Below are 12,245 nucleotides of genomic sequence, written 5' to 3'. Positions count from 1 at the left end.
TGTGCATTCCAGCTAGTCGTGGTCGTGGTTAATTGCAGTGTTGTTGGGCTAGCTTTGTTAGTGGCCTCTGCTCAGAGTGTGTGCAGTGCAGGGGGGATTTTTGTCTTTGTGTGTTTGGCTTGTGATGGTAGTGTGGTTTGCTTTGAAAGTCTTCCGAGAGAGCTTCATTTGTGCCTTGATTGCACCGTTCATTCTTGGGAAGGCAAGGCATAGCTGATGGCTGTCGGCTCGTCTGCACCAAACTCTCAAAACTCCTGGGAAATAAGTGATCCATGTGCAAAGCTCAAACCATGTGTCAAACATGCAATCTTAATCTTTATTATCCCCCATACCTTCAATTTTTTAAGGGTAAATTATAGTGGGCTTTCACGATATTTGTCTCGATTATAAAAATATTCTCATTGTTTGAAAAATTATAAATATTTTTTAAAATTACAAATTACCCATTACAACGCGCTGTCATAATAAATTTCAGAAAAAAATCTTGTGTTGCCTCTCATTTTCCACCATAAAATTTCAAATCTTGTTCATTTCTTTTGAATAATCCACTATGTTCTTAAGATAAGAAATGAGATTCTAGAAACTCAAAAGTAAATTTTTTTTAAATAAAATAAAATAATGAAGATTCTTTAACATGCGTTCACTTTTTGATCGAAAATTTCATCTGAAAGTGATCTAATGTGATAACTTGCAAAATTCACGTAATTGATATGAAAAATTGAAATTAAAGAAAAAGTTCAATTAAAATTAAGTACGAAAACGATCATAATTCGGAGTGCAAAATATTTCTTTTTTATCCATTTCTTATATTTTAGGATCAATTTATGAGCTTGGTAACTTTCTAATCATCTACTATAAGAAAAATATAATATTATTGAAGATATTGGGATTATATATTGCTAATTATATATATATATATAGAGAGAGAGAGAGAACAACTATTGCTTAATCATAATGCAATTTCTCAAATTTAATAGTGATAATAATTGTGCTTAAATTGTCACTATTAATAATTAGTAGTATAGATACAGCTCAACTGTATTCACCATTATTATTATACATTGTTTACTTAAATCCCCACTATATATATGTTATTACTTTATAATAATTATAAAAAGATTGTGATTAATTATTATACATAGTGTTTTGATCTAAGATTTCAATTCTTTCGTGTTTCAACAGTAACATATTGTTCCATGGAGCTAAGGTCCAAAATATGGAAGAAAGAAGCGTTTTCACCACTCTACCACCCAATCAATTCTGTTCCACTTAATCCCTCTTTCATAGCCACATATCTTTCCGGCTAAGAAATGGGAAATCTTTCTCCTGTTATATGAATTCAATTTTTATTTTATACGGGAAAAGCCATCTTTTTCTTAACAATGTCTTTATCATTTGATCCAATAGTGTTCCGTTAGATAGAAACAGAATATTATTATTTAATATATATATATAAATATCACTATCATGTCATCATTAATCTCATTTTATTATTATTGTACTTTCTATATATATAGTAATTGAAAAAATAAATGAGATTATATTATTATATTAATTGGAAAGTAATTTCCACTTTAAAGACAAAAAAAAGTACAATTTTGGGAGTGGTGGGGAAGGAGATGGAGGTAGCATGTTTGAAGCAAAAACATGAGGTAAAACAGAAGTGTTTGATTGGATAATAAAAAGCTGCACATGATGTCTTAAATCAGTATAAGATCATGAAAAAGTTTGATGACGTGGCTATTTATCTTATTTTATATGAATTATTGTGAATTGATGTATTGTTCAATTTATTAAGTGGTTAATATAATAATAATAAAAAAAATTAGAACAAAAACAAGAAAAAAAAAGTGTAAAAAATTATTAATAGCATAACCACCCCTAGTTTTTGCGATAATAGGGCATCCCCACCTACCACATGATTTAATGATGGAGACCAATTAACAACTGTCCTTGCAGCTTTTTTGTTGGTTTATTTTGATAACAGTTGAGAATGCATGACTCTGTATAAATAGGAGTGACAATTGGACCCGATCTTAAAAAACTCATCTTGGGTCCACTCATCGAGATCAAGATGTGTAGTGAGTCCTAAAAATTAAGAGCTTGTTTAGTTGTATTTTCAATGAGATTTTTTCCACTTTTCACTGTTTGGGTAGGTGAGAATTTGTTTGGTCAAGTCATTTTTAGTGAAAATGCATTCCTATTTTAATTCTCAATTTCAAATTTATATAGGCCACATGGGCTTGTCACATTAAAAATACATATACCTATATTTAACATTCTCACACCTATATACCTATATTTAGAAACAACTAATCCAAACATATTCTCAGTTTTCGCACAAAAACTAATAAAGCATTTATACACATTTTCAATTGTTGGAAACTGAAAATAAAAATGAAAACACAACCAAACGGGCTCTAAGATTTTATATGGGTTTTGGACGTGTCTCGGATCCATGCAGACCCGTCCTAACAGTATTTATTTAATACACATATATATATTTTTATATATTTTCGTATAAAGTTAGGTACTTGTTCAACAACTACTGAATTAAAAAGTTTGTCCCACAATGCTCAACGAGGAAGAAGGTGGAGGAGTTGTTACTGAGGTGTAAATTTTCGCCTTCAACTTTAATTAATCGAATAATAGATCATATTTTGTGAGTAACATGTTTTTATCTATAATTGACAAACTAAGGTTGCCCTAAATTTATTTTGGCATGTCAGTATATATTTTTAACTTGAAACTATTTTCATATGTTGATTGCCAACAAAGCATGCCATTATTTTTTAATTAATTTAAAAATATAGATAATTTTTGGATTGCAATCAATAAATTTATATATATACGCAGGAACAGATGTCATCGTTACTAGTATTATTGGAGAAGACCCTTTTGTCGTTCAAAATAATTTTGATCTGTTATTTTTTAATTTTTTTAAAATTAATTTATTTATTTTAACTTTCCGACTCATCATTATCTTCCAAAATAGTATTTGCTTTTTTTTTTTTTTTGTATCTTGCATTTTTATGTCATATATTATCTTGTTTTATATATTTTTAGGTAATTTTTAATTTTATAAAAATTAAACAATATAAGTTATTTTTAAAAATTATATATATGTATAAAATGTGCTACAATTATTAGTTGATAGGCCCTTAAGTTTGTATTTAAAATAATTTTAATCCCTTAAACTTATTTCTTAACTTTAGTATCTCTAAACTTTACTTTTTATCTAAATTCTATTTGACCATTTTTTGCTGAAAATATGGCCGAATTTTGATTGTTTAGAGAGTAAATAGTTAACTTAAATTTGATTTAGTCACTTTAGTCGCACAAGTTTGTAAAATTACCAATTCAGTCAATTTTTTGAAGAGTTGATACCTAGTTATTGAAGTCAAACATGAAAATCGATAACCAGTTCCATACCTTAAATTTTGGTCGGAAGGTTAAGCGGTGGAAGGATCGTATTTTCATGGTATGCTTAGCTGATAGGTTCTCTCAATTTTTATCGATTTTCTAGTGTTATAAACTATTGCTAAATGATCACTCATAATAACCAACACTCTCCAATAAGAGGTTATTACGGGTGGTTTTTAATGGTGATTATTAATCTAGTAGCACATGAGTTGTCGAATAAATTGTATATGTGATACAAACACAGTCTAGTTAAAGGTGAACCTAAAGGATGAAATACAAATTCTTAACAGAATTGGAGAATACTAGGGTGGTAAATGGGCAGGTTGGGTTGGGTTTGGCTCGAGCCCGAACGGATTGGATTTAAAATGGGTTGGGTCGAAAATGGCTCCAAATGAGTGGGTCCAAAAGGGGTTGGGTTGCGAATGGGTTAGGTCGGGTTGTATAAATTATTTATTAATTTGAATTTAAATATTTCAAAATTTCACACAATGAAAAGAGAAAGGATCATATTTGAACTACTTAAATAGGTAACAACTACTTGTAATACAATACGACTAAATTTGTATCGCATGTCATTTCTGACTAATGACATGTACATTAAGACTCATTTGCTAAATCATAAAGTAAAAACATCTACTGATATCTAACAAAATACTATATTTTATCAAAATAATTCATAAGATTTTGGATATTCATCTTGAATGACACCAAGTCGTGCAACCGAATTCTCTATACTTGTTGAGAGGCAATTTTTGTAGCACCCCCTACTCGCTACATCCAATTATTACTATTTCATCCTTTCTTTAATCAGAACTCATTTTATAAGTAATTCTCTTTCAACCCGTAAAATAAATTCTAATTTATCAATATAATATATATATCACAAAAGGCATTAGATACCACCAAAAGTTTATATTTACCCTCACTAGATGTCCTCATATATATAACCTCAAGAAAAATCATACCACAATTTAAAACACAAATCTTGATAAAAGATCAGAATATTTAACAACCCAACAACCAAAAACTCCGGCTTCAAATGTTTCGTTGACCCACCTAATAAAGACCACGTCACAGCTCGAAGTCCGATGTGGCTAGTCAATGTGCCTATCTCCTGAAAAGTACATGGCAAGGAATGAGTTGTCTACTCAATAAGTATAACTAATTAACTTCTATATATATATGCACAGGCAATGATTCACGTACATACAGTCACATCGACAATAGTCATTCATCATATAGTAACATCAGATATAAGCAGTAATACATACTCACAACTATAAATCAATCCATGACATAATATTTTGATGTTATCGTTTATTAGCTAAGGGCCCCACTTACTCTAATTGGAGTACATCAGTCAATGGTTTCGCCAGCCAATCATATCATATACAGCACAGGATACCCGTTGTGTGATATCCCCACACTTTTTTACTTCAGCTGTGTAGCAATATCCGCATAGGACATCACAACAAACATTATATCCCCACACCACCCCAGTGTGTAGCTAACAGCACAAGATATTCCCCGCTGCCCGGAATACCCCGGTACCCTACGGGCCATGGTACCTAGCTTAATTCATATGTTTTTGATATCATATTATCATTCACATCATCATCAATCACATTTTCATAAATCATTTATTGTGTTTCCAACTAGGTAAACATCATCTTTTATCTCAATTCACGATCATCATTCTATTCTTTATAATAATTGCTTTCTTAATAATAACTCCCAATTCAATTTCATACAACAATCAATTATACGATAACGTCATCATACCATTTTCACGTCCAACTATTACAACACATGACACATAGTAGCAATTCCACCGATTTTAAGGTAATCTAACAAATAATCCACAACTAATCATATAAACAATCAATATACGAAAGTCACGCATAATAATATAAAGCCAAGTCCACGTTTGCATCCAAGAAATCAATATATATAATATATACAATACTACACATATAGATATATGTATAAATCCAATTAGCTATACTTACCTTAAATTCTCAAAATGCTTCGATTCCACGAGGGACTGCTCAACCCTCTACTTTGTCGTCACGTCCTATAATAAAATATTATACGTATAATCAATATATATATATACAATGTCATAAACTCTAGATAAACTATTATATAATATTCATACATTTTCTACCAATCTTTTAATATTCTATTTATATTAAAGTCCAAACCCCTATTCCATTTTATTTTAGATAACTACACTTTCTAAGCTTCTCAATCATATAATTGATTTATCAACTAATTCATAAGAATTTATTCAATCAAACCTCATATATATTTATAACTATCATTTTTAATAACAACCGTAAATTATATTACCACTGAAACCTCATTTTCTCTCTTTAATAATATAATATTTCTTAAATATAACTTTTCGAGGCATTTCTATGAATTTTCTGTCAATTTATCGTTGCTATATAATTTAATTAAGCAACAATACATAGAATTACATATCTGGTTAATCATTCCGATGGAATTGCGTAAGTTAGCTATAGTAATAATTAAATTTGACAAATTTAATATTTTAATTACCCAATTGTATCATTTTTATAGCAAATGTGATATTTAATTTAACATCAATTTAAATAGCCAAAAGTATAAAATACTCCGATTAAGTAGTGCATCGCTCAATATAAACTATATTTAATAAAAGGACTAATTAAATAATATAATTATATAAATTAAAATCAATATTTCACACCTGAAATATTGCGGAACAGGGTATGCGAAATTATGTTTTGTAAATGTGTGTGAATGTGAAACATGTCCCACACATATATACATTTTTTTAAGTTGGGGGGGGGGGGAGGCGGTGCCAACTCCCCCCTCTTTTATATATTATATACATATATTTATATATTATTATTATTATTATTATTATTATATATTATATTTAGTTTTAAACTTTTCTAAAATATCTTTCAAGTCCCTCCTATTTTTTCTAGTTAATATAATTTGCCCCCAAATATTATTATAAACCTCCAATTTAATCCGTTCAAGTTTTATTATATTCCAAATTCAGTCTATAATTCATTTATTAATTAAATTTAAATTTCTATTGATTACCAATTAGTCTCCCAATTACGTGAAAAATTCTACGAACGTCACAATTTTCATCTTCATCACCTTCAAAATCATAAGATGTAATATGAAATAAAAGAAGTCACATAAAAAAATAAGAATAAATTACAACGACCCATCTTGAGATCTGACATAATTACGAATACCCCTTATTATTCAAAAAGTTACAAATACCACACTGATATTTGATGAAATTATGTTATCTATGAATGGAAGTATGAAATTGTTAACTATGCCCTTATTGTATTTTTTTAAAAAAAAAAATTGTAAAAAGATTGAATTGGTGGATGAAAAAATTATTCACTTAGTCAATAAAAAAAATTATTTTTAAAAAAATAAATAAATTTATGATTCTTAGTCCATAATGGCATTTTGGTTAGTTCACCACAAAAAATAGATGAAAACCTAACAGAAACTCATGGAATTGAATAATTGTTAGACGTTCATTAAAATCAAATGAGTATTGTTAATTTTTCAAATAATAAGGGGATATTCTTCGTTATGCCAAATCTCAGGAGATTTTGTTGTAATTTATCCAAAACATAAAGTATATGGGAAAGAGTGTTGTGAATGTGTGTGTATGTGTACATGTGTGTTTGTGTGGTGGAGAAAGGGATCTGTGAGCTAATTGAGAAGAGAAGATTGTGGGTTTCTTTTAGTGTTTTTTTTAGTTCGACTCATATCAACCCGTTTTAAAATATAGTCTACCCCAGATTAGGTTGAATCCATGGGTCTCAAACGATCTTAACACCCCTAGAGAATACGGTACCAATATTGCAAAATACCCTAAATTATGACACAAAAAATGCAACTTTCTTGTTTTTGGCCTGCCCTTGCTGCATGACTTGACGACCACGTCCAGCTTTCATAGCCCTGACGTTAGAAATAACAACATGATAAAAAATACAAATAAAATCTATTTATTTATATTATTTCAAACTATTTTGAAAAATATGATATCAATATTATAAAATATTTTAAATTATGGTGCGTAATATGCAATTTCTCAAAATAAAAACAAAAACATATAAAAGCAATTATAAGTGGTTGTCAGAGGCATGGGGGCCAAAGGCCTAACACACAGCAATGTGAAGACAAATTAGCTAAAAACGACAAATTGCCAGCTAGATGCCAACTTATTTTAATTATATACAAAATTGAGAGACCCAATAATTACCAAAGGAATTTAGTAATAAATCATCGTTGACTAATTTAATTATTTATCAAAAATTTCAAAATAAAATTATCCTCGTTCTAGATCGAATTGATCTATGAATTTTTAGAACAAGAATCTATTACGTCACGTAACCAAACACCCTTAAGTTAGCTGATTCCAAAGATTTGCATCTTGATTTTATTTAATTATTTATTATTATGGTCATAATTTATTCGTCATAGCTGATGTTACGTACTATTGCTTTACTTGTACGTAATGTACAAATTGAGTTCAAAACCACTCCCTCGATATATTAAGTATAAATAAATTGAGAGTACATAACTCCGTTACAAATAAATATGGCCATTAAAAATTGGGTTAATTACACTTAATTTTTTTTAAATTACAAAATTATATATTTTTTTTTAAAAAAATTAAAATTACACTTGCACTCCTTCCACAAATTTTTTGTTTATACTTAACCCTTTTCGTTGACGTTAGAAAAAAAATTATATTTATCTCATTATAAGTACAAAAAAGTACATGAGAATATTACGTGAAGGATAAAATTAAAAATTTATGTAATTATTTTACTAATATCAGTATTTTTTATCTAAATTTTAACGAAAGGGGCTAGGTGTAAACAATGACATTTTGGAGGGGGTGTAACTGTAATTTTAAATTTTTTTTAGGAGAATGTGTAATTTCACATTTTCATAGGGAGTCTAAGTGTAATTTAACCTAAAAAATTAGCGGTTAAATGCAATTTACATCCCGGTATTAACCAAAAAGAGAAAAAAAAAATTATCCCTCTGTGTTCTTTAAAATGAAGTAAAAAACCTCCTCATGAGGGTTCGTGTCTCACAGCTCTTTTTCTTATTTATTTTTTATTTTTAAATTTTGATTATGAAATTATATTCATAACTTTATTTAGAAATCATTTGATTTGATTTGAAGCAGAGGTTGAAATTTAACTAGTTGATCAATGGTGCAGATTTACTTAATTACTTTAAATCAATGATTGGAAACTTTCAAATATATAAATTACATTTTAAATTATATATATGTAATATATATTTATATATATAGATATGCATATTGCTACTGGAAAAGGAGGTGGTGGCGACAGGAGGGGACGAAGGGGGGAGGGGTAGACAGATCTGAAGAGAGGGGAGATGGGAGAAACGGGATGGTGGAGGGGCTAATGGCCGAGGGGGTAGGGACGAATGGGGCGGGAAAGGGGGAGAGGGTGATGGCTGAGGGGGAAGGGGGAGCGGCAGACCGGTGGTGGGGGAGGAGGAGCGGTGGAGGGGGCGGCAAATTGGTGAATAAGAAAAAAAAAGTATATAAAATAATTTTGATGTGTAAATATTAATATATTATATTTTTTATATAAATATTTTATTTCAATACTTAAAATTACATAAAATCGTACAATAAGTGCGTGCACCGTACCGTAGTCTTGAGGGTTTCTTTTTTTGCTCAATTTCTAAAAACATCGAGGCATAATTGTTAAATTTTTTAGAGATTTTTTTGAAATTATAATTATATCAAATTTTAAAAAAATATATTATAATTTACCCTAAAATATAAGAACTAAAATCATACTTTAAAAAGTTTAAAAATTTTTAATCTAAAGTATTGAGAAAAGAGAACATAAATTACGCAGATGAGATGAGACATGGCATATATTTTAATAAAATAAAAGATCTTCATAGGAGTTTGGATTTGACTTTAGGACCACATTTGTAGAATACTACATTTTAGAAACATGATAAAGTATTCCAATTATGACTTGTTCAATTTTGAGAAATATCTATTTATTTATTTATTTTTTCTTTCCCAACTTGATTATGTCAAAACTCTATTACAAGTTTAAATGGTGTGTTAATAAATAATAGTGATGGGGAAACCCCAATTTTCGTCATTTGGGCAGCAAGGATCCGCGCTTCAATGAAAACAGGTTGGGGAGATCTGTTTAGTAACCGAAAATTCGATTCAGGGAGGGTCGTCTGATCGAAGAAGCCCATTGCCTTGACGGCGACACGTAGCCCAAGCAACAGCATCCACATGGGCCTATAAATACCCCAATGTATTACTTTTTGAGGTAACTGCTACTTGACAATTTCGACCTACTATCTCCAGTTCGTATATTTTTACCTCCAACAACTCTAACTTGAGCGTCGGAGGGTCGTTGTCGGGAACGAACTCGACAAGCCTCACGCTCGTGTTTTTATCCTCAGAACCCAATCGCTCGATTTTGGAAGAGTATATGGCCGTGTTCAATCTAACCATCAAGGTCGCATATTTCGAGCGAGATCAAATAGTTTTAAATCTTTTTTTTCTATATTTAACTGTCAAAACCAAATTTCCTTGTAGCCACAGTATAGCATAATTATCATAAAATATTCTACTCTACAGCTATATTGATTTCACAAATCTTGATTTTTGGCATGTCATTTCAAAATTTCTAAGTAAAAATACTATACTATAAAAAGACAATCACACCACGAAATTTTGATCATTTCAAAAGTGTTTTGTTTTCCCCTGAAAGCTAATGATTTGTCAATTTCCTAAACTTTTCATGTGAAACAATGAAACAATCCATCGTCAAACCCATTACTCCTTTTCCACTCCAAAAATAGAAAATTTGAGAAAAAGCATCATCTACTTTAATGAGCCAGCCTAGTTCATAAAAAAATAGAGGGTGATCTGATGTATCATGCATTTTAACTGGTCCATCAATTTTTTGTGGGCAGTAAAAAGGTGGCGAGGAAAGTATTATATCTCGACTTTTTATCGTGCGCTATTGAGCTCTCTTGTATATCACATATGGTGCGAGCGCAATCTTCAACGATTTGATGGAGGAATACGCGGGGCACCTTCTGTAGGAAAATTTATTATTGAAGATATCCGATAATGGATACTTAGTGTTGATTTACCTCCTTGTATTAGTATTTTTGCACTTTTTCGTTTATGGCGGATCTCTTGACCTGTTGAGGTGACTGCCTAGCCTTTCATATTGTATTGTACCAATGTACTACTATTTATTTAATAAAATTTATATTTACCGAAAAAATTCTTAAAAAAATATTTCAATATTTGCTAGAGAAATATGATAATTTCCCCCCTTCACTTTTGAGATACAAAGGGATGATGATTTTATTTTGATTTTTTTCCCAACATATATGCATATGATAATGAGAATCACGCAGTGCCTATAAAATATTTAAATTAAACTTTAATTATTGCGCAAAACGTGCGTGTGCCACCACAGTCGTAAAATCCCACTAGTAGCATCCATCTTCTTGTTTTAGGTGAATGGTAATAAGAGTTTTCTGTGGGGGAATGACTAACTAGAAAAGCTTTTTTCTTTTTGTCCCACATAGCTTTCATAAACAACTTTCAACTTGTATATAATGAGCCACCTTGTTACCATTTTCATAAGTGTTTGTATGTGTTTATTGATTATGCAAATTTTGGAAGAAAGTGTTCTGGTTTGATTCTGCAGAAATGAGAGTGCATTGCTTGTAACTCTCTACAACCGAGGCCTTCCATCCATATATATAAATAGTCATTGCTTCTCGCTTCACTCTCCACACGCATATCGCCAACCAATTGTCCAGTTCCTACTGACGTGTGCATTGCCTCGCCGATCTCTCATAATGGAGACATTAAAATGAAGTCAGTCATTCATTTGCTGAAATACATTTAGACCTATAAATATTCTTTTTTCAGATCATTTACAGTAAACAAATTTATAACTTTCTACCTCGTTTGATTCTTGAGATCGCATACTTTTCATCTCGAACTCGAACTGACTTTAACGTTGGAGAATCTTAGCCGGGGACAAACCTGGCTAACCTAACGGGCTTCTTTCTTCGTAAGGACCACTTCGACATCTGATAACTATATAGCGAACTTCGGCACTGACAATGAAGAGATTGCTATCCAACTCAATAGGGAAGCAAACAATTTTGCTATTACACATTGCTAGTACCGAAATTTCGCTTTCAATACAATATCTTAGCACAATATTATTTTTACTTACATTTCCACTATTATAAAATTTAAAATAAAATTATTATACTATTCAAACTATCGATATCCAATAACAATATCAAATTCCCATAAATAAGTTTTACCCAAGCTTAAAAAGAAAAAAAAAGGGTAATCAAATATGCCTATCTTTGTTAGATGTGGTCACAGGATTCAACACACCATAAATATTTAAATTAAATGATGAGTGATGCCTCCTACACAATAAAATGGTGCTGTCCTTTTCCCACCCATAAAAAAGAGGTCCCTCCACTCTTTTGACATCTTTTACAACATAAAAGTCACATGATAACCTTGCTCCAAATTTTCACTCTCACTGTTCTTCCAAAAATGAGACTAAAAATAATCCAAGGCATGAGTCAATTTCACACTATTGTCCATGCTTAATTGTATTTATTTAAAAAAAAAGTTATTTATTTTCTGAGATAATTGAACTTGTGAAGAAGATGAGTTTCGTTAATTAACATCTTGGTTGCGTTTTAGCCACAAACGT

Source organism: Sesamum indicum, linkage group LG10 (genome assembly GCF_026168435.1).
Source record: "Sesamum indicum cultivar Baizhima isolate 11 linkage group LG10, ASM2616843v1, whole genome shotgun sequence".
In the NCBI taxonomy this organism is placed as follows: Eukaryota; Viridiplantae; Streptophyta; class Magnoliopsida; order Lamiales; family Pedaliaceae; genus Sesamum; species Sesamum indicum.
Note: the sequence above shows the minus strand (reverse complement) of the source record.